The sequence below is a fragment of the Schistocerca cancellata genome, chromosome 7, assembly GCF_023864275.1.
Source record: "Schistocerca cancellata isolate TAMUIC-IGC-003103 chromosome 7, iqSchCanc2.1, whole genome shotgun sequence".
Lineage (NCBI taxonomy): Eukaryota > Metazoa > Arthropoda > Insecta > Orthoptera > Acrididae > Schistocerca > Schistocerca cancellata.
Window position 1 is genome coordinate 128,515,312 of NC_064632.1, and position 23,874 is coordinate 128,539,185.

The 23,874-nt window shown below is 38.5% G+C and overlaps 1 protein-coding gene across 1 annotated transcript in view; it reads right to left on the reverse strand.

Annotated features, from left to right (window-relative positions):
- Positions 1–23,874, reverse strand: part of LOC126092359 (gastrula zinc finger protein XlCGF57.1-like) — a 242,016-nt gene that overhangs the window by 41,283 nt on the left and 176,859 nt on the right. The gene's annotated exons all lie outside the window — the stretch shown is intronic.

The following is a 23,874-nucleotide window of genomic DNA, read 5'->3' on the forward strand; positions in this document are numbered from 1 at the left end:
CAATAAGAATGCCTAGGATGAATAATCTTCGGTTATTGTCAGGTACCAGAGACAGTCAAAGGTCATGACAAAATAAAATCAACAGAATGCCTCAAGTAAATGCATGTGCTTGTCACCGAAAAATTACTGTAACTGGGAAACGTATATGATATTGATGGTTCAGAGCAATACTATTATAACTAGCCTTTCTTAAATGTTATTGCATGATGAATTGAAAGTTCTAGTATTTCCCAGAAATCAACCTGGAAACAAACTTGCGAGTGATATTTAAAATATCTTGTTGTTCCATTGTTATTAAGTACTTTGTACCAAAAAACTTTCGAGAAGCTACCATTCTAACATATGTTTCTAAAGAATTCAAAAGGTCGGTATGAATGTAGCAGACCAATTATACTTCCATAATTTCACTTGCCTGTGCTTTTATTTACAGTTGTTTTGGTTGTTTTATCAGGGTTGTATGCTGACTGCCCATGGACAACATTATCTACCCCATCTGAATTCTCAGTTACGAGAGCCCGCACTAATTGGCAGTCATGTGGAATAATAATAATAATAATAATAATAATAATAATAATAATAATAATAATTCCTCATGACAGTATAACTCCATTGATTTACTGTAATGAGATTGCAATATTACTAAATGTATAGAGAAGTCCAATAAATTAAGTTTACGCACATATTTTCCTTCGTACCTGAAACTAATGGTTCACTACCATCACTTGCAGAATTATGTGATGGTTGATATTCTGATGAATCATCGACACTGGAATTTCATCTACAGAAGAATCACCACCTTTCCCATCGTCAATATCTAAACAATAATAAGCGTAATCATAATATTTTAGACCAATCTGTGCCAATAGTGCTTAACGTGCAGCTGTATTATTACCTTCTTGATTATATTTTGTTTCCTACACTTTTTGGCAAGCATGTGGAATTTCTATATAATAATAATTTCTCATGACAGAATAGCTCCATTGATTTACTATGACATTTTTGCAGTACTGCTGAATGTACTAGTGCAGCCGAATAAATTAAGCTTAAACTCATTTTCCTTTGTACCTTACACCAGTGATTCACTATCATCACTCTCAGAATGATGTGATGATTGATAATCTGATGAATCGTCTGACACTGGAATTTCCTCTACAGAAGAATCACCACTTTTTCCATCATCAATATAATAATATTTTAGACCAATCTGTGCAATAGTGTTTAGCCTAGAACCACAGTACTATATTACCTTTTTGACTGTTGTTTGTTTGCTGTTTGGATGAAAGACTACTCCTACGGAGCACACCTTCAAGTTTTGCGTTTTCTGATGAAGAGTCTGGTTGCGGAAAATTGTTCTTTCTTACTTTTTAAAGCCATTTGTAACATTAATCTGGAATGTCTCATTTTATGCTTTCAACCAAAAGACAGAATGTAAGCTAGGTTAGGCTATACAGTCAATTAGGATAACTTTGTACCACTTTTTACCATTTTTAAAAATACTGGACATAAAATAAATTACACTTCACAACCGACTTTCTGACATTTTACATCTATAGTTACTGAGTGCTTTGAAAAGTGAAAATGTGTGCTAACTACAAAATACTAGAGTAAAATTTCATTTTTAATGCTGGTACAAAGGTACACCATCGTTCAGGATAACTTTAGACCAGTCTCAAAAAACAAAGAATTTTTCATATGTCTAATGCTCTGAGTAAAATTAGATTGTGCTAGAAGGAAATCAGGTGTTAATAAGAGGTAAAAACAAACAGTGTTAATTCAATACTACAGGTTTACTTTGAAATATCAAGATACTTGTATCAACCTGGTATTGTTCAAATTAAATCACTGTCACCAGAAATGATGTTCATAGCCAACGCAATTAAAGGCTAATCATAAGCCTAAGAGCTTGTACAGCATTGGAAATACAACTGAAATATTAACTAGAAATCATGGAGGTAGTAAAACTGTTACTTTTAGTAAAAAATAATGCAAGTAGATGAAGCAGCAGCCATCTGAAACAAATTTGATAAGTAGTACAAAGATACCATGACTGGTAAAAGTTACCCTGATTGACTGTATACAACACAACACATTGTACTGTAACCTGATTCATTGATTGTTAGTACAATACCTTTAATATGATCATTCAAATACAGTAATCATGCTTACGGCACTAATGAGTGGTTGATACTACACAATAAACACAGCACAAAATGGATAAATATCTTCAAAAACAGTCTGCTGCTTCAATTTACTCCTTTTCCTGTGCATTATAATGACAAAAGGGTTCAGTGATACCAAAGTAATAGTGCTGTGATACACAAACTTGTATTTTTTTTTTTTTTTGTTCAGTGAAACAAAATCATAAAAGGCAGTTACGTTAAAAGGCAACCAAGCTGCTGAAGATAAGAATGCAAAATGATTGTAAAGGCAGTTGCGATGGTATTACACTGAGAATATATGAAGTTTGTACTTAATATGTTTGGACACCTTCTTTGTATGATGGATCAGTAAGCGGGGCAGTTATGATTTTATTTCACAGACAAAACATTAGCCTGGACAACACAGTGGCACTGTAACTTCATTTTCTCCTAAAGTGTAGTTATGATAGTACTGCTCTGAATCATCAGTATATCAGGTATAAAATATATCCATTACCAAAAAATATCAGTTTCTAATCCACACTCTACAACATTGCCATCAAAATAGAACATACATATTAATTCATTAAAGGACATTTTGAAATTATTCCTCTCAACTGTTTTGAAAAAGTATTCAGTTTATTATACATTGCATGATTGGCCAGTTTCGGTCTTACATACAATTTTCAAATGCAATAGGTGTCAATGTCTTGTACAAATACCCTGTTACTAAACAGTGGATATAGCCAAAAACAAAGTGAGCACATAACATACAAGCATCAGAACTAAAACCAGAAAGGTTCCTACCTGAAGTAATAGTCATATTCATTACAAATTTTGCATTACAGGACACTATAAGTACTAGCTTTTGTTGTTGGACACCTTTTTGAAACAATTATTGTGATATGTCCTTACACCACAACAATGTTAGAAGTAACCATTAAAAAAAAGTGTAAAGATGGGGGGAAAATAAGATTTTTGTCAAAATATTTAAACAAAACACAAAATTTACAATTTAATTGATAAATATACTGTTGTAAGTGAACAGGTCAATGAATTAATCAAAATTTAAATAATAATTGAGCTGCTACTGACTACAAAAGTTTTAAAAGAAAAAAAAATGAATTGAAGCAACGACTCATCTGCAGATAATGGATAACTGATGCATTTCCATTATAGAGCCACCCTGTGACGAAGCAAGCTGGGACAATTTTAAGTCCCCTCTTGTTTTGCCATCTGCCTCCTTAAATTAGTTTTTTTTTTCACTTTTAACTAATTACCATTAGCATATGCGAGTACAATCTGCATTTTCATATAAGAGAAAGGTTGGCTCTCAGTTTTAAAGAATATAACAGCAGATCTAATTTTGTGCTTAGCTTTATGTATGTAATTGATGTATAATTTATTTTGACTGTTCCTAGTTAGTATCTTCCATTATAGGATGAAATCAGTAATTGTTTCATAAATTAAATTCTATTGTTTACTTGTAAACAAATATAAATTCTGTACTAATTATAAACATTTGGAAGACGAAATACTAGTAATCTTAAAGTATCTTTTTAGCTCTATGTGAAAACATGTTAGCAAAGCTAGCTCTTAATTAATTCCCAGGTAATTAACAGTTTGGTTAAAAGTATTGTTTACATAACGATATCAGGTAATTTCATCATTTAAACAAATAATTTGGCCTAACTCTTGTAGTAGAAGAAACTGTTAAAATGGTGGAAATTTTTTATGTATTCAGTTAATTTAATGAGTTAAGTTTTAATTGTAATTTCTGTAAATTAAACATTGAACAATGTGTAGTTTGAGTGGCTACTATTGCGATGATATATATGGGCCCGATTTTTGGTCACGAGACAGTCAGTCCACGGCCGAGTTTCAGACAAGAAAACTGTGTTGGTTAGAACAACAACAATGCTTCAATTTAACTGTGGAATAAGTGTTAAACAATTAGGCCGTGTGTAAAAACAATGACAGTGCCTGCTCTATATGTATCTAATTATTCTTCAAGAACTGTGAACTTTGCGGTTAGGTTTTACTGCTCGTAGATGTTCAGAAGGAAACTATTGTAGCAGTATTTGGAGGTTTGCCTGCAAACTATCAATGAGGCTTATCGAATGTTACACAGTACTGCACTAGCCATTTCACTGTGTATTATTGGGGGTTTGTGAACAGCAAAAGTAAAACATTGTGGAATGTAACTGTGCATCTGTCAGCTACATTACTTACAGTAGTCAGTGTCCAAATTACAAACCCCATTTTTCAGCCAGTGTAGCAACACAGTACGTCAACACCGAGGACAACAAATGAAGAAATAAAGCAGGTGGAAGCGCTACTTGTGGGGCCCTGCTGGGGGAGGATTATTGTAGGTAGTGTTATAATGTCAAGTTGAACACATATATTTCAGACCGACACAACACATATAAATCACAGAGTAAGTTGACAAGCAAGACATGTGCACGCGTTAACATTCGAATGAGCACTGAGTCCCAGTCTAGCGACCGCTGCTCGGCTGGCCGCTTAGGTGGCGCAGCTGCTGCATGGCTGGCAGACAGCGCCGCACGTAGAGGATGCGCGTAATTGCGCGGCGGCGCTTTGATTGATCGGCGAGTCACAACACTTTTCCCCCCTTTGAAATTGTTGCACTGGTCCTGATGGAGGTGTCCTGGAGATGGCTAATGTCCATAGGCATTGTTTGACTTGCCGTAAAGTCTCGAGGAGGAGGCTTCCCGTACGGACGGAAGTGTCCCCGATGATAACGGGTCGAGATGACAAGAGACGTAGGGGTCGAATCTGCTGGGGCCCCATGCACCAATCTGTGCGTTGTGGCAAGTCCAGTTCATATAACAGGACACATGGGCGATGTGTCGGCGTCCGTTGGAGGAGGAGGCGAGTAGATTGGCTCTGACAGAGGATAGTCATCCGGTTCCTGCATGGGCACGTCTCCTGGTGGCGTCCGTTCTTGTGCTGGCATCGCGATGATGGTGAGAGGGCAGCGTTGTGAGTATTGAAAGATGCCAAGATCCCGAGCATCAGGTAGAGCCTAAGGTGGTGTAGCGGCGTTCGGAACAGGCGTTGCTGGCTCACGAGGCTGAAGCTGGTCCGAATGACGCACTGCAACACTCGTGTCCGTCTGAATTTCATACAGGCGTCTGCCACGGTGTCTTAAGATGCGGACCGGGCTCCATTTTGGCTGCCTGCCATATCCCCGTACCCAGACGAGGTCGTCGGCGGTGAACCGGCCAAGTGAAGGCACCTGCATCCGTGAGGTGGAAGGCCGCAGAAGATGAAGTAGCATGCGGGGCTGTCGGCCATGTAAGAGCTCAGCTGGGCTGTGGTCGCCCATGGGGAAGAAACGGTAAGACGCCAGAAACTGGAGAAGCGCATCAGCAGCAGAAAAAGTCAGAAGTTTCCGCATCTGAGCCTTAAATGTGCGGACCAGTCGTTTAGCCTCACCGTTTGATTGTGGATGGAATGGCGGGGCTGTGACATGGATAACACCGTGACGAGCACAAAAATCCGCAAATTCGGAAGAGGCAAATTGCGGACCATTATAAGTAACAAGAGTAGAGGGGAGGCCTTCCAAAGAAAAATGCGGGGAGAGCACTGGTGGTTGCCGCGGTGGTAGGTGACGTGCAACGGACAATGAAAGGAAAGTTAGAGTAGGCGTCAATTATGAGGAGCCAATAAGTACCTAAAAAGGGTCTTGCAAAGTCAGCATGAATGCGCACCCAGGGCGTCTCAGGCAAAGGCCACGAACAGTTCTTCAGGAATGGGCATAGGGTAAGTGTCGATGAGGCATTGAGCATTTACAGTGGCTCTGAAATCGCCACAGAGATGAATATCACCATTTGGCTTAGCAATGACAACGACAGGAGAGGACCACTCACTGGAAGTGACAGGAAGCATGATCCCTGAAGTAGTGAGACGATCCAGCTCCCGTTTTACCCAATCACGAAGGGCCACAGGAATGGGCCGAGCCCAAAAAAACTTAGGCCGAGCAGTGGGTTTGAGCGTGATATGAGCTTCAAAGTCATTTGCACGGCCTAACCCAGGAGAAAAAAGGGACGAAAATGTCGTCGACAAGGAATCCAATTGAGCATAAGGAATAGCATCAGAGACAATACTGACAGAGTCATCTATGGAGAACCCAAAAACGCGAAAGGCATCGAAACCAAAAAGATTTTCTGCGTTACTCTGGTCGACCACAAATATGGGAACAGTGCAAACAACGGATTTGTAAGATACCTCAGCATTAAACTGTCCCAAGAGAGAAATCTTCTGTTTATTATAAGTCCGTAATTGCCGAGTGACAGGTGACAGGAGTGGAGAACCCAACTGAAGATACGTCTGAGAATTAATTATAGTGGCAGCAGAACCGGTATCCACTTGCATGCGAACATCTCGACCAAGGATTTGGACAGTGAGGAATAACTTCCTTGAAAGGGAAGAAGTGCAATTGACAGACAACACAGAATCAGAATCAGTGTCATGTTCATGAACATCATGTATGCGGTCGAATTTGCAAACGGAAGACACATGACCTTTCTTTTTGCAATTGTGACACACAGCCCAACGTTGAGGACAATCCTCGCGTGAATGTTTCGTAAAACACCACGGACATGAAGGAAGTTGCCGGGGGTTTTGCTGCAGTTTCTTAGCGGGTTGTTTACGGTTAGGCCGAAGCTGTGCATGGGAGCGCACTGCGGCCACGTCAGCCGGCGGGGACGCACCGCACGCGTCATCAACAGCGCACAGAGGTTGTATTTCCCCGACATCACCCCACGCCTCGATTTGCGGCCCAGCGGCACGAGAAATTTCAAAAGACTGTGCAATGGAGAGAACTTCATCGAGAGGCGGATTTGCCAACTGAAGGGCACGTTGCCGAACTTCTTTGGTGGGCACCGACTGGATAATAGCATCCTGTACCATGGAATCGGCATAGGATCCTTTGTGAATGTCAGTAACAAATTGACACTTTCGACTGAGGCCGTGAAGTTCAGCAGCCCAAGCGCGATAGGAATGATGTGGCTGTTTTTGACAATGATAAAAGGCAACACGAGAGGCTACCACTTGAGTTTGCTTTTGAAAATAGACAGACAGAAGTGAGCACATTTCAGCAAAGGACAAAGACACAGGATCCCATCCTCGTCGCCAATTGTTATAACGTCAAGTTGAACACATATATTTCAGAACGACACAACACATATAAATCACAGAGTAAGTTGACAAGCAAGACATGTGCACGCGTAACATTCGAATGAGCACTGAGTCCCAGTCTAGCGACCGCTGCTCGGCTGGCCGCTGAGGTGGCGCAGCTGCTGCATGGCTGGCAGATAGCGCCGCACGTAAAGGATGCGTGTAATTGTGCGGCGGCACTTTGAATGATCGGCGAGTCACAACAGGTAGCCACAATAAAACAAGGTTTCGCAAACTTTGAAAACTGAAACCAACGGTGGCTTACAGTGAAGAGGTGACACAGCCAATCAACGCTGGAGTTTCATAACAAAGAAGTATGACAGCAGCCAATCAGTGCGCTGGTTCTATGGAAGCAGCCACTGAGTACAGGAGCAGCCAATCAGCACGCAGGTGGACACACCTGACAGGAGATAAACAAGACACCTTGCCGAGAGAATTACAACTTGCCACAGCCATGCAGACAAAGGACCTTAGGTAGCCACAATAAAACAAGGTTTCGCAAACTTTGAAAACTGAAACCAACAGTGGTTTACAGTAAAGAGGTGACAGAGCCAATCAACGCTGGAGTTACATAACAAAGAAGTATGACAGCAGCCAGCTGATTATAAATCAGACATGAATGTAACTTTGAAGGATGGGAACGAAAGTCCTATTGCAAAGAGCAAAATGGACAAAAACAGTACCGAAGTGGGTGAGATCATTAAGGTTAAGAAGGAGGAATCTAGTAGTGACAGTCAGCAAGGGCCAAAGTTTATGACATATGGAGAAGTGGAAGCGATGTTAAGGTATATTATGAGTAATATAAATATGAAAGAAGACATTAATAATTTGAGAGGAGACTTAGCAGGGTGGAAAATAGTATAAAGAAAGAAGTACATAATACTAATGAGAAATTAACATCGAGTGGTAAAGGTGTAGGAGAGCGAGAGAAACTTTGTGACGACGGTAGTATGAAGGTGGATGTTTTCGAGAAACAATGTGCTGAAAATAAGAGTTAAACTTAAGAACGGGATTGATCACATTAGAAATGATTCAGAAACTGAGGTAGAAAACAAGTGTGCAGTAGTGGTAGAGGAAAAACTGGAATAAATAAATAAAACTATAGATTCAAAATTGACTGAAATAGAGAAAACAGAGGAAGAGGTACTAAATATAAATCATAGTGTAAGTGAAAGTGTGTCTGATTCTGACTGTAAGTGTAATGATGATAGCCATGACGAATCCAGTAGTGATGAGAATGGGATATTTGAATCTGTAATTGATAATGAGGGCAATGTGTTTAGTAAAGAAAGAATTAAGGAAGATTTGTTGTATGACGATCGCATGATAAGTAAAAAGGAAATGTATCAACCTGTAATAACAGAAGGTGTACAATATACACATGTTAAGTGTTTACTGGACAGTGGTAGTGACTTGAATGGCATTTAACAGGCATTTTCTGAATCTATTAAGAACACAGGGGGCACGGTAGTGATGCAAGTTTCTAGAATAAAAATTGTTGGTGCTACTGGTAAGCTATTACAGAGTGTGAAACAAGAGATACTATTAATTGTGGAATTGGCAGGACGGTTGTTGAAATGCAATTTCTTGATGATTCAAAATCTCAGCATTTATGTAATGTTTGGAACTAATTTCTTGTGCAATTAGCTGGTAGGGGGTTCAACATTCTGTGTTGGATTCATTATGTGATGACAATGCTTATCCCAGCTGTCTGTCTCATTTTTGGTGTTTCATGAGGCAGTCAAACTCTTCTCCTATCCTATCTGTAGTTTATAAGTGTATCACAAACATTTTATCTTCTACTTTCAAGTGATTTTGTGCAGTAGCATACTTTAGTATAGAAATATGTTAGAAAAATTTTCTTCAGTGTTATCTAAATATCTATTCATATTATGTCATATTAGTTATAAATAATATGTTAAAAACAAAGATTCCATGACTTACGAAACGGGAAAGTGCTGGTAGACAGAAGAAAAAAAAAAAAAAAGCCCCACACGCAAAATTTCAGCTTTCGCAACCAACAGTTGCTTCGTCAGGAAAGAGGGAAGGAGTGGGAAAGACGAAAGGATGTGGGTTTTAAGGGAGAGGGTAAGGAGTCATTCCAATCCCGGGAGCGGAAAGACTTACCTTAGGGGGAAAAAAGGACAGGTGTACACTCGCGCACACACACACATATCCATCCACACATACAGACACAAGCAGACATATTTAAAGGCAAAGAGTCTGGGCAGAGATGTCAGTCGTGGCGGAAGTGCAGAAGCAAAGATGTTGTTGAATGACAGGTGAGGTATGAGTGGCGGCAACTTGAAATTAGCGGAGATTGAGGCCTGGTGGATAACGGGAAGAGAGGATATATTGAAGGTCAAGTTCCCATCTCCGGAGTTCGGATAGGTTGGTGTTAGTGGGAAGTATCCAGATAACCCGGACGGTGTAACACCGTGCCAAGATGTGCTGGCCGCGCACCAAGGCATGTTTAGCTACAGGATGATCCTCATTACCAACAAACACTGTCAGCCTGTGTCCATTCATGCGAATGGACAGTTTGTTGCTGGTCATTCCCACATAGAATGCATCACAGTGTAGGCAGGTCAGTTGGTAAATCACGTGGGTGCTTTCACCCGTGGCTCTGCGTTTGATCGTGTACACCTTCCGGGTTACAGGACTGGAGTAGGTGGTGGTGGGAGACAGGTTTTACACCGGGGGCGGTTACAAGGGTAGGAGCCAGAGGGTAGAGAAGGTGGTTTGGGGATTTCATAGGGATGAACCAAGAGGTTACGAAGGTTAGGTGGACGGCGGAAAGACACTCTTGGTGGAGTGGGGAGGATTTCATGAAGGATGGATCTCATTTCAGAGGAGGATTTCATGAAGGATGGATCTCATTTCGGGGCAGGATTTGAGGAAGTCGTATCCCTACTGGAGAGCCACATTCAGAGTCTGATCCAGTCCCGGGAAGTATCCTGTCACAAGTGGGGCACTTTTGGGGTTCTTCTGTGAGAGGTTCTGGGTTTGAGGGGATGAGGAAGTGGCTCTGGTTATTTGCTTCTGTACCAGGTCGGGAGGGTAGTTGCGGGATGCGAAAGCTGTTTTCAGGTTGTTGGTGTAATGGTACAGGGATTCAGGACTGGAGCAGATTCGTTTTAGTTATAAATAATAATATTAATAATAATAATAATAATAATAATAATAATAATAAATGGTAACGACACTGCTAGCCAACTGGAAAATGATTTAAATCCAAATAGAGGTGTTTTGCAGGATATGCTTCCTGCAACCACCCTAGAAGGAAAACAAAGACAGAGGATGAGATGGTCAGATGAAGTTAACCGACACCTCAAGTTCTGTTATTACCAAGCAACAAACCTAGGAACCAACACAACTGGATACAGCTCACAAGTATACACAACATTTATTACCAGATACCCGGAATTAAAATTTTTAACAGAACAACGACTAGCTGATCAGATCCGTGTAATAATAAAAAATAACAGGATACCCCAGTCAGAATTAGAAAACATCAATCAACAATTACAACAAATACTGGAACAAAATAATGTGCAATTAGAAGAAGAAGAAGAAGAAGAAGAAGAAGAAGAAGAAAATACAGTAATTGACTCAAACATCCCAGAGCAAACAAACAAAGAACAAAACGCGTCAATTAAACAAACAGAGGAAAACAAGATCTTAAGACAGCCACCAGAACAAGCACAAATAGAACATGAAGTGAACACATGTTAGATATAGAAGAAAAATTTCAGATGACATATATAGAATACAAAGACACAAATACAGACATTAGACCATTCTTGCATAGACCACCAAATAACCCACAAGTCGAAACAACAATAACAACTATCAACACAATCATACACAACAAAATAAATGAAAATACAACTATGGAAGAGTTACAACTACTGGTTTATGTAGGAGCAGTCACTACACTAGGCAGAGATCAGAACCAACCAACACACAGAAGAAACCCACAAAACCAGCATGGCAACACAGGCTACAGATCAGAATAGAAAAACTGAGAAAAGACATCGGACAGATAACACAATTTATAAGAAATGAAATATCAGACAAAAAAACGAAAAAGGTTAGGTAAAATCTCACAACAAGAAGCAATAAAGCAATTAGATGAAAAGAAGCAGAAATTACAAGCATTGGCCAAACGACTTAGAAGATACAAAAAAAAGTGAAAATAGAAGGAAACAAAACCAAACATTCAACACAAACCAAAAGAAATTTTACCAAACAATAGATAACACACACATTAAAATAGACAATCCACCAAACATAACAGACATGGAACACTTCTGGAGCAACATATGGTCAAACCCAGTACAACATAACAGGCATGCACGGTGGATACAAGCAGAAACAGACTCATACAAGATGATACCACAAATGCCTGAACTGATAATTTTGCAACATGAAGTCACCCTAGCAATTAATTCTACGCGCAATTGGAAAGCCCCTGGAAATGATAAAATAGCAAATTTCTGGCTAAAGAAGTTCACCTCAACACATTCACATCTAACTAAATTATTTAACAGTTACATTGCAGACCCATACACATTCCCTGATACACTTACACATGGAATAACTTATCTGAAACCTAAAGATCAAGCAGACACAGCAAACCCAGCTAAATATCGCCCCATAACATGCCTACCAACAATATACAAAATATTAACTTCAGTCATTACACAGAAATTAATGACACATACTACACAGAACAAAATTATAAATGAAGAACAAAAAGGCTGTTGCAAAGGAGCACGAGGATGTAAAGAGCAACTGATAATAGATGCAGAGGTGACATATCAAGCTAAAATTAAACAAAGGTCGCTACACTACGCATACATTGATTAGCAAAAAGCTTTTGATAGTGTACCCCACTCATGGTTACTACAGATATTGGAAATATACAAAGTAGATCCTAAATTGATACAGTTCCTAAACATAGTAATGAAAAACTGGAAAACCACACTTAATATCCAAACAAATTCAGATAATATCACATCACAGCCAATACAGATTAAGTGTGGAATATACCAAGGAGACTCATTAAGTTCTTTCTGGTTCTGTCTTGCTCTGAACCCACTGTCCAACATGCTAAATAATACAAATTACGGATATAATATTACTGGAACATACCCACACAAAATCACACATTTGCTATACATGGATGATCTAAAACTACTGGCAGCAACAAATCAACAACTCAACCAGTTACTAAAGATAACAGAAGTATTCAGCAATGATATAAATATGGCTTTTGGAACAGACAAATGTAAGAAAAATAGCATAGTCAAGGGAAATCACACTAAACAAGAAGATTACATATTGAATAACCACAGTGACTCCATAGAAGCGATGGAAAAAACAGATGCCTATAAATATCTAGGATACAGACAAAAAATAGGAATAGATAATACAAATATTAAAGAAGAACTAAAAGAAAAATATAGACAAAGACTAACAAAAATACTGAAAACAGAACTGACAGCAAGAAACAAGACAAAAGCTATAAATACTTACGCTATACAAATATTGACCTACTCATTTGGAGTAGAGAAATGGAGTAACACAGACCTAGAAGCACTCAATACACTTACACGTTCACAATGCCACAAATATAGAATACATCACATACATTCAGCAACAGAAAGATTCACATTAAGCAGAAAGGAAGGAGGAAGGGGATTCATCGACATAAAAAACCCACATTATGGACAGGTAGACAATTTAAGAAAATTCTTTCTAGAACGAGCAGAAACTAGCAAAATACACAAAGCAATCACTCATATAAATACATCGGCTACATCACTGCAATTTCATAACCACTTCTACAACCCTTTAGATCACATAACATCAACAGATATGAAGAAAGTAAATTGGAAAAAGAAAACGCTACATGGCAAGCACCCGTATCATCTAACACAGCCACACATCGATCAAGACGCATCCAACTTGGCTAAGAAAAGGCAATATATACAGTGAGACGGAAGGATTCATGATTGCAATACAGGATCAAACAATAAACACCAGATATTACAGCAAGCATATTATTAAAGATCCCAATACCACAACAGATAAATGCAGACTTTGCAAACAACAAATAGAAACAGTAGATCACATCACAAGCGGATGTACAATACTAGCAAATACAGAATACCCCAGAAGACATGACAATGTAGCAAAAATAATACATCAACAACTTGCCATAAAACATAAACTAATAAAACAACACGTTCCCACATACAGGTATGTACCACAAAATGTACTGGAGAATGATGAATACAAATTATACTGGAACAGAACCATTATAACAGATAAAACAACACCACATAACAAGCCTGACATCATACTCACCAATAAAAAGAAGAAATTAACACAACTAATCGAAATATCCATACCCAATACAACAAATATACAGAAGAAAACAGGAGAAAAAATTGAAAAATACATCCAACTGGCTGAGGAAGTCAAGGACATGTGGCATCAGGATAAAGTTGACATTATACCGATTATACATCAACTACAGGAGTCATACCACACAATATCCACCAGTACATCAATGCAATACAGCTACATCCAAACATATATATACAACCATAGAAATGTCTTTACAAATGTCTGCTTGTGTCTGTGTATATACGGATGGATATGTGTGTGTGTGCGAGTGTATACCTGTCCTTTTTTCCTCCTAAGGTAAGTCTTTCCGTTCCCGGGATTGGAATGACTCCTTACCCTCTCCCTCTCCTTCCCTCTTTCCTGACGAGGCAACCGTTCGTTGCGAAAGCTAGAATTTTGTGTGTATGTTTGTGTTTGTTTGTGTATCTATCGACCTGCCAGCGCCTTTGTTTGGTAAGTCTCATCATCTTTCTTTTTACATATATTTTTCCCACGTGGAATGTTTCCCTCTATTATATCCATATATATACAACTATAGAAATCCGTAATTATTGATACGTGTTCAATAACCCGAAAGTTCCTAAATACAATGTAACATATACCGTACAGTTAAAAGGAAGTCACGCTTGATGAAGGTCCGTGTCACTTTCCATTTTTAACCAGACCTAAGGTCTGAGAAAGATAGAAATAATAATAATAATAATATTTTAGTTATAAATAATGATTCACAAGAGGATGGAAGAAAAGAAAGTGATACCATGGTTAAAGATTTTCTGTCAAACAAAGAGGTAAGTTAAACTGAAAATGAAAGGTGTCAGCATGTGTGGAGGATAATTAATATCTGAAGTAATGAGCTCATTGGTGCAGCAGCAAAGACAGTGTGCAGTGTAAACCATCTTAAGTATGAGGTCTTAATATTAATTTTGGCATAAAAGAAGTTTTTGTGTTTAATGCAATCAGTGTATGTGAGATAACTATTTATCTGTGTCAAGGTACAGCCTTTTCTAACATTAAGGAATTCCACTTTAAACATAGTTGCCTGGAGTAATGCGTGTGGAAAGAGTAAACAAGGTTTGTACGTATATTGCCCTTCAGGCTAGACTACAGTGAAACAACAGTTTGTCTAAGTGTTGATTTTGTCTGATCTGTAATGAGAGTTAAGTTTGCCTTAGCATAAGGATCTGTTACTGTGGGGTGTTTTTCAGTTGAAACAATTTTGCATTAGATAAGCAGAGCAGGTGTTTATTTATTAGACAATGCAACAATAAAGAAATAATAAAATAATAAATAATGTTAGGGTATTAATGGTTAGGGAGCCTGTCTCTACTGTAGGGATATTTTTTGAGAATGCACTCCACTAGCTAACAAGGTAAGAAATGTTAAGTGTAATAATGGAGCTGACAGACAACATTAATGAAAAAGGTAACTGTATACAAACAAATGTTGTGTAACTTTACTGATGATCTAATTGTGAACTAGGCAACATTGGGTACTGTTTAAATTGTGCAATTCATGACACTACAGCTGGGAATGAGAGCTTAACATAAAGAGCAATCTTTTTGTGAGGTACAAATAATATAATGCTGCATCATTGGACCTATATGTTATCTGAAAATTGCCTTTTGTGTTCTGAGGAATTATGAGCTTGAAGAGGTAACACTGGGATGAAGAACAATAATTTTGCTGATTAACTGCTAACTGTGGTGCTAGACTGATGTGAATATTTGGACAGGTCCACCATTTGGTAACATTTTGTGATTTTTGTGAGGATTCAATTTTCTGTTTGTGAGAGTATTGCTCAGAGTTGAGTGGAGAATTAGGGCGAAGATTTATTTACAACTTCTGCCCCAGTAATTTTGATTTGAATAGTAATTAAGTTTTTTAATGGGGACACTATTCTTTTTTCATAGTGTAATGATAATAAAATCTATGCTACTGCACATCTTGAGTTTTTACTGTAGGTAATGCACATCTTGAGTTTTTACTGGAGGTGATGCACATCTTGAGTTTTTGATATTTTGCAAATGGAAAAGAAACTCAAATCTTTCAAGTTTAACCAGTTTCAGACAGTTATAACTTAAGAGTAATGTTATGTAGTGTAAGGTGCACTTGATTTTGAATTTTTACTAGTCTACACCTTTCATACTATAGTCAATTTTTTTTGATAATTATAGTAATATCATGAGAACTATGTAATGTATGTATACTTATAAAGTAATGACTATCATTTGTCATTACTGTTAAACAATTTTTTCTTAGACTTATGTTAGAAGCATATGTGTACTAAAGTAGTGAGTGTATTTTGTCTCATTTTTTCATGAGGGGAACCACCTCCAAGGGAACTGACATCAGTGCATTTCCTTGTTAACTGCCACTTGGACCTGTTGAAGGCATGGACAGCTTGGTGAGAAAGTGTGTAAAGGCTCATTAAAAATGTGAAAGTGACTGTGAAAAGTGCTAAACATTAACAAGTGAAATTTTCTGTCTATTACAACCCATGAAGATTTATTTTGTTTAGCAAGACAGGACTTGTACAAAGTGATATGTATTTTAAAATGTAATCTTTGCTTAGCAAAAAAAGGACATCACTTATGATGAAGCTGCATAATTTTTGTTAAAAGTATAACTTGTGGGTATTTTGTGATATTGTACAACAATACACTGTATGTAATTATTTTGTATGGTGATTTTCATAAGGCCAGTTCTATTTGCAATATCTATCTGGTCAATCCAACGAGGGGGTGATGTGATGAAGCAAGCTGGGATCATTTTAATTCCCCTATTTTTTTGCCATATGCCTCCTTAAATTAGTTTTTTCAATTTCAACTACCGTATTTACTCGAATCTAAGCCGCACTCGAATCTAAGCCACACCTGAAAAATGAGACTCGAAATCAAGGAAAAAAAATTTTCCCGAATCTAAGCCGCACCTGAAATTTGAGACTCGAAATTCAAGGGGAGAGAAAAGTTTTAGGCCGCACCTCCAGATCGAAACAAAGTTGGTCCATTGTAATATGAGACACAATTTAGGTCGAATGAATGACGACACAGCTGCAGTAGTTTGGTTCGAGTCGTAAGCTTAGCAGTTAAGCTTTACCACGTAGCCATTGCTATGCGTCAGGCGCTCCGTCCGTATTTATACGGGTGCCCTTCCTTTTTCACGTGCTTCGTCTGCTTTGATTTGATTGCGTATTTTTCTTTGATCTGATAAGTGCCGTTCTCTTTGTTACAGGTGTTTACGTCACTCTAGGCTGAAAATGCATTACTGTACTGTGTCATGCATTGTTTGTCGCATTCTGATAATGAGTGTTTACGGCCTGTCGCCGCTCGCGGCATGGCTTGCTTTTGTGCGCGCTACCGCCGCTTACAATGAGAGAAAAAAAAGAGAGAGAGATATGAGTAGTCTTATTAGCGAAACAATGGCAAGAGACTGCTATTTGTTGTTACTCACACTGCTGCTTTCTTTGATAATGATCAACAAGAACCCAGTAATAGACTATGTATGATAGAAGATGGTCTGAACGAGAGTTTAGGGGAAATTTTTCTCCGTTTGAAAATCTTTGCAGACGCCTCGTCAATACATTACATTCTGCACAGAAATTAGAGTCATCTTAGATTTAAAAATCTAGTCAATTGCCGTGCTTCATTTCTGACTGTATCACTATTAGGCATAAGAATAATACGAATATAAACATGACACGATACATATATTCTTCCGCGTTTGCTGTTGTCTCACTCTAGTTTCGTAGTTAATTAGGCAGACAGGATTTAAATGAGATAGCAGCAAACACGAAACAATACATGGCAAAATGTGTATATTCGTATTATTCTTATGTTGAAGAGAATACTGCATGTGATTGACAATTCATAAAAGTTCCTATTAGCAACCATCTCTTCTCACAGGTAGGAAAAAATTCAGAACGTAGAGTTGGCCATATTGCCAAACATCCCGAATAGTCTTGCCAGTCGGATTTTCGTAGTAAATTGAAATGCTGCTACATTCGAAGATGAACAATACGGAATTTGTATTTACTTCGTTGGATAATGTATGAAAATGCAGTGGTCGAAACTTGAGGCGGAGAAAAAAGATCGTCTTCCACCTTTTTTTAAATTTATTTACTGACGCAGAGGTTTTGACGCCACTATTTATCTTTGTGCCTGCAAAGCATGCCTATGTAGCGCTACATATATTCGACGGCAGAAGTTAGTTGTGGCGGCACCTACCAACATTTTTCAGAACTTCTGCTTACTTTGCACTCAATTCTAAGCCGCAGGCGGTTTTTTGGATTACAAAAACCGGAAAAAAAATGCGGCTTAGATTCGAGTAAATACGGTAATTACCATTAACATATGTGAGTATAATATGTATTTTCATAAAAGAGAAAAGCTGGCTCTGTTTTAAAAAATATAACACCAGATCTAATTTTGTGCTTAGTTTTATATATGTAATTGATTTTCTAATTTATTTTGACTATTCCTAGCTAGTATCTTTCATTATAGGGTGAAATCAGTAATTGTTTCATAAATTAAATTATGTTGTTGACATATAAACAAATATAAATTCTGTACCAATTATAAACAGTTGGAAGACAAAATACTAGTAATTTTAAAAGTATCTATTTGACTCTACTCAAAATCACGTTAGCAAAACCAGTCCTTAATTAATTCCAAAGTAATTAACAGTTTTGTCAAAAGTATTGTTTGCATAATTATATATGTTAATTTCAAGATTTAAACAAATAATTCGGTCTAAACATTGTAGTAGAAGAAACTGTTAAAAGGAATGAATTTTTTTATGTATTCAGTTAATTTAATGAGTTAAGGTTTAATTGAAATTTCTGTAAATTTAACTTCGAACAATGTGTAGTTTCAGCACCAATTATTGTGATGATATGTAAGGGCTCGATTTTTGGTCATGAGACAGTCAGTCCACGGTTGAGTTTCAGGCGAGAAACCTGTGTTGGTTAGAACAAAAACAATGCTTCAATTTAACTGTGGAATAAGTGTTGAGAAATTAGGCCATGTGTAAAAACAATGACAGTGTCTGCTCCATAAGTACCTAATCATTCTTCAAGAACTGTGAACTTTGTGGTTAGGTTTTACTGCTCAAAGGTGTTCAGCAGGAAACTATTGTAGCAGTATGTGGAGGTTTATCTGCAAACTATTAATGAGGCTTATTGAAAGTTACACAATAGTGCACTGGCCATATCACTGTGTTTTATTGCGGGGTTGTGAATAGCAAAAGTAAAACACTGTGGAATGCAACTGTGCATCTGTCGGCTACATTATTTACCGTAGTCAGAGTCCAAATTACAAACCCCATTCTTCAGCAAATGTAGCAACGTAGTACGTCAACACCAAGGACAACAAACAAAGGAATAAAGCAGGTGGAACTGCTACAACCCCCTCCCCCATTCATAATCTTTTGTTCCTTTCTAGTCTGATTTTCTGAGATTCGAATAAGTCTCTCTCTGAGACACCCATCATTCATCTGCAGGTGAGTTAGTTCCCCCCCCCCCCCCCTCCCCCCCCCCTCTCTCCTTTTTTTACATTCAGAAATTTTATTAATTTAACAGAAACTGACTGAAGAAATAGAATGGTAAAAATCTGTATAGATAATTAAACGGAGAAACATCAGTTTATTTGGGTAGCTATACTGTTTTCTGTGTTGTTTTGTTGTTTGAAGACAAACAAAATAAGATTTATTTCCAAATTTAATCAAATAGAACTCTGTAAAATCTGCTGGAATATTTTAGAAAAAGGCTCCAAGAAGTCATTCGTCATCATATACACATACATTTATATATGGAGCTTGGAAGGAACTGGAGCACATGGAAGGTTACAAATAGGTGGTGTAATTAGTATGTGCAGGCATTCAAAAGTGTTGCTTGAACATAGTCCTTTTTCAGAATTCTTGGTTCTAGTGTTGTTTGCAGTTTTGTGTGAAATTAATATTACAAATAATAAAAGACTTAACTTTATTAATTAGAAAAGGATAGATTGTTCATCATTGTAAAGAGTAGCACTCTATTCTTTTCCTAATATAGCTGATATTCCAACCTGGGGATCCAATGCTTTAACTTTAGTATTTGCATGCTTTACTTGTACAAATAAAAAAAGTAATAATTAAGCTTATCCAATACAGACATTTAAAAACCTCTAACTGTTTATTCAATATAAATACAGAAATCTTTCAGCGTCATCTTCAGATGGTGCCCTGGAGTTTACATGACAGTTTCTTTGTGTAATGCTAGGTGCTCGTTTTGTGACAAGAAGATGGAACGTGCTTTAATGTATCATCATGAGTATTATCTTTATGGTGATTTGGATCCAAAAACTTACTGCAACAATATGAGTGGCTTTGTTTTTAGTATCCACCTATCAGCTACCATTGTGGTTGACGGTTGGTAACACACTCACTTACTTTTCACAGGATGTGTATATAAATACTGATAGTTACAAAACTTAGCTAGTATCCAGCATGTGACAATAAAGGCATGAAACTTGACCTTCTCGAAGAAATTGAAATCTTTACAGCATATGACTACCTATCCACTGACCAGACTGAACTGAGAAACAACCCCTTCTATCTGACAGTAAACACTGCATCTTTTGAACGTAATTCTGCGTGTCCAAAACATAGGTACCACTGCCCTTGTTTGTAAGTGAAATAACTGTCTGTTCAGCCTATCACAGGTTTGGTGTTGACCCCACAAAAAGTGTGGATAGAAAGACTAATAACCTCCCGAAGAAAAGTTTCTTGTCGCACAAGACTATCAAGAGTCTTAATTCTTACTGTGCTGTTCCCCTTAGGTTATATGGCATTCCTTAGGTCCACAAGAAACGTGTTCCTCTTCGTCCAGTTGTAACATTGGTGCTCTGACATATCATATAGCAAAATGCCATGCTATTCTGTTGACACCTTTGGTGGTAAGTGGAGCATCACAATAAGAACACGGCCGATATCTTACATTGATTAGAGGGAATGTGTTTAAATGACTATTATTCCAGTAAGTTTTGATGTGGTCTCTCTCTCCACTCATGTTCCTCTCTCTGATTCATTACAGTTGATTAAGGTTAGGTCTGATGTTGAATTAACAAACCTATTTCAACAGGTATTGACTTCAACTTATTTTTTCTTCCATCATCAGTACTACAAGCAGGCAGATGTAGTTGTGATGTGAAGCATCTTGTCATCTATTATTGCCAATTTGTTTATGGACGACTCTGGGGAACATACCTTGGTGTAAGCAGCTTTGAAACAAACATTTCTGATACACAGATGATACTTTTATTGTTTACACTCTTAGCAGTGGCTTTTCAGAACATGTGAAATCAATCCACCCAAATGTTTGTGTCACAATGGAACAATGGAGGTGGAAAAGGGTGGCTGCCTTCCCTTCCTTGACAGGTTGGTCAGAAGGAAGGTTGATGACATGCTGGGACATACCATTTATAGGAAGCCTACTGACACTGACTTGTATCTGCAGGCTGACAGTTGCCACCATCTGGCTCAGTGTCAAAGGGTACTTCGTACCCTGGTTCACAGGGCCATGTCATCTCAGACCCTGAGAACTTATCAGCTGAGGTGGCACACCTAGTCACCTTTTGTCAGAATGGTTACAGTTGAAGATAGAACAGACATGCATTGTACTGTCAAACAACTGTGCTCCAGGTGAGTGATAATAAAACTGAGGTGGCACCAAAGATTATAGCCTTTTCGCCTCTAAGTTCTGTAAAGGATAACCTTCATTTGCATAAGGCAGGTGTCTTCTGTATTACTTGCAGTTGTGGCAGATGATATATTGGTCACACTATCAAGACAGTGGAGGACCAGTGTACTGAACATCATTAGGGGCAAACACGCTTACTACAGACTACAGCTGAGCAAATTCGCCACTGCAGAATATTGTCTTGTTACTGGTCATCCTACAGAATATAGCAACACACAGATAGTGGCATGCACTTTCAGTTTTTGAGATAGTGTTATTAAGGATGCAGTTGAAATGTGTGTGTGTGTGTGTGTGTGTGTGTGTGTGTTACCTTTCTGGAGTTTCTTTGTAAATCCAGGTTTTAAATTCCCTTGCATAGTGCTTACTTGCTGCAGTTTTGCTGGCATTCTGCCAAAATATCAGCAGTTGTTGACAATGTCACCCAGCTGCATTCCCGTAAATTATTTGTATACACCAGGAAAAATTCAGGCCTCACATATACAATATGATGAAACGAGTATCTAGGAATAAATATGTGTTGGATAAAAAGAAGAAAAACTGCCTCTACATGCATCAAAAACATACATCAGAAATCACAGGCCTCAGGTAAATGTAAATGTCGTGTGCCTAGGGTCTCCCGTCGGGTACACCGTTCACAAGCCTTTTGATTTGACGCCACTTCGGCGACTTGTGATGGGGATGAAATGATGATGATTAGGAAAACACAATACCCAGTCCCTGAGCGGAGAAAATCTCTGACCGAGTCGGGAATTGAACCCTGAACCTAAGGATTGACATTCTGTCGCACTGACCACTCAGCTATCGGGGGCGGACAGGCCTCAGGTAACCCCTTCAAAGTAAATCTGCGTAAGGAAAAATTTACTGAACTTTTTCTCCTAGATCCAGAAGTTAGATGTAAATTATAGTAGGGCTTTCATAGGTAATCATGGAATAATTAAAATAATGAATTCCTTAATATATTTTTTGAGCCCTTTTTAAAACATTGTTTGATCTTTGATTGCTGTCGCTTGATTATCCCACCACACAGTAGCTTGTACTCTTCTTTCAAACTGACTTTGAATTTAAGAGTTTGTTTTGCCTAGTAGCCTATTATATGACTGTGGACAGGAGCCAAAAAGTCTGGAGAGCAGAGTTTTGTATAGGACTGGACAGGGATGGCATAAATGACAACCTGCAAGTTACTACACAGCAAACATAAGTTGTGGCACAATAGCAATGTAGTGTGCAGCAACATTCATTGTGCAGTTTAAGGGTAGTCTCTGCTCAGTGCCTTGTCTTGCAACACTTCAACCCTGAAAGCATCTGGTCCTGGCCACAGACATGTCCGAGTACAGGGTGGGGGCAATTCTGGCCCACTGCCATTCAGATAGTGCCAAATAGCCTTTCCATTGAAAACACACAGCTCTGTTCAGCAACATTATTACCAGGTGGAAAAAATAACCCATGCCTTTAAGAAAATGTGTGTTCTTTTATGTTGCAAAATTTCATTTAATTACTAACCATAAGCCCTTTGTTTCCCTCTTTATCCTGTCACCTATCTTACTGGACAAAGCCGGTCATCGTCTTCAGCGTTAAGCTCTGTTCTTGTTCCAGCACAATTATGAGATCCATTTTCACCCAAAGTTGCACCATGTGAATGCGGACGCTCTGTTACAGCTTCCCACGGGCTCTGACCTCTCATTTGACTAGGAGGAACTGCTTTGTTTTCAACTGGATATGGAGGTGAAGCATCAGCAGTTCCCCCGTTGACTCTGCTGTGGCAGTGGATCCAGCACTCTGGCAAGTCATACGCATGATATAAGAACGGTAGCCCAACAGCCCACCAGGCCAGGTATTGGACCCGCTTCGGTATTTTTATGTGATGCACCATTGCTTATCTTTCCCCTGTCTACATAAGAGTTCACTCTCTGCTTAGTGATGCCAATGGCTCATCGATGGCAGGTGCTTCACTAATTACATCAGGGTCACTGAGGAATCTCTCACACAAAAGTATTTGTGTATTGCCAGATCAACAGGTGGCACCACACATTTTTTTTTACGCTATGGCCACCCCCTACACAGCTTTGGGAAAGAGTCCACACTGACATCACTGGTCCTTTCTAAACACTTTCTGTTTATTGGCAACCAATGTTTTTTCTCATCTTCCTCATGTTGCTCATTGTCCATCTCCAGTGGCAGATACGACTGTCAAGGCCATGTCAAAGATATTCTCCTTAGAAAGCTTAGCTTGCGTCCTGGCTCTGGACAATGGTCCTCAGTTTGTGGTGCAATCTTTCAAGGGCTTCTGTACACACAATGTATTTTGGCACATTTAGGCACCTCCCTTCCATCCACAGTCGAACTGTGAGGCAGAACGCCTTACCTGAATGTTTAAGATGCAGATGC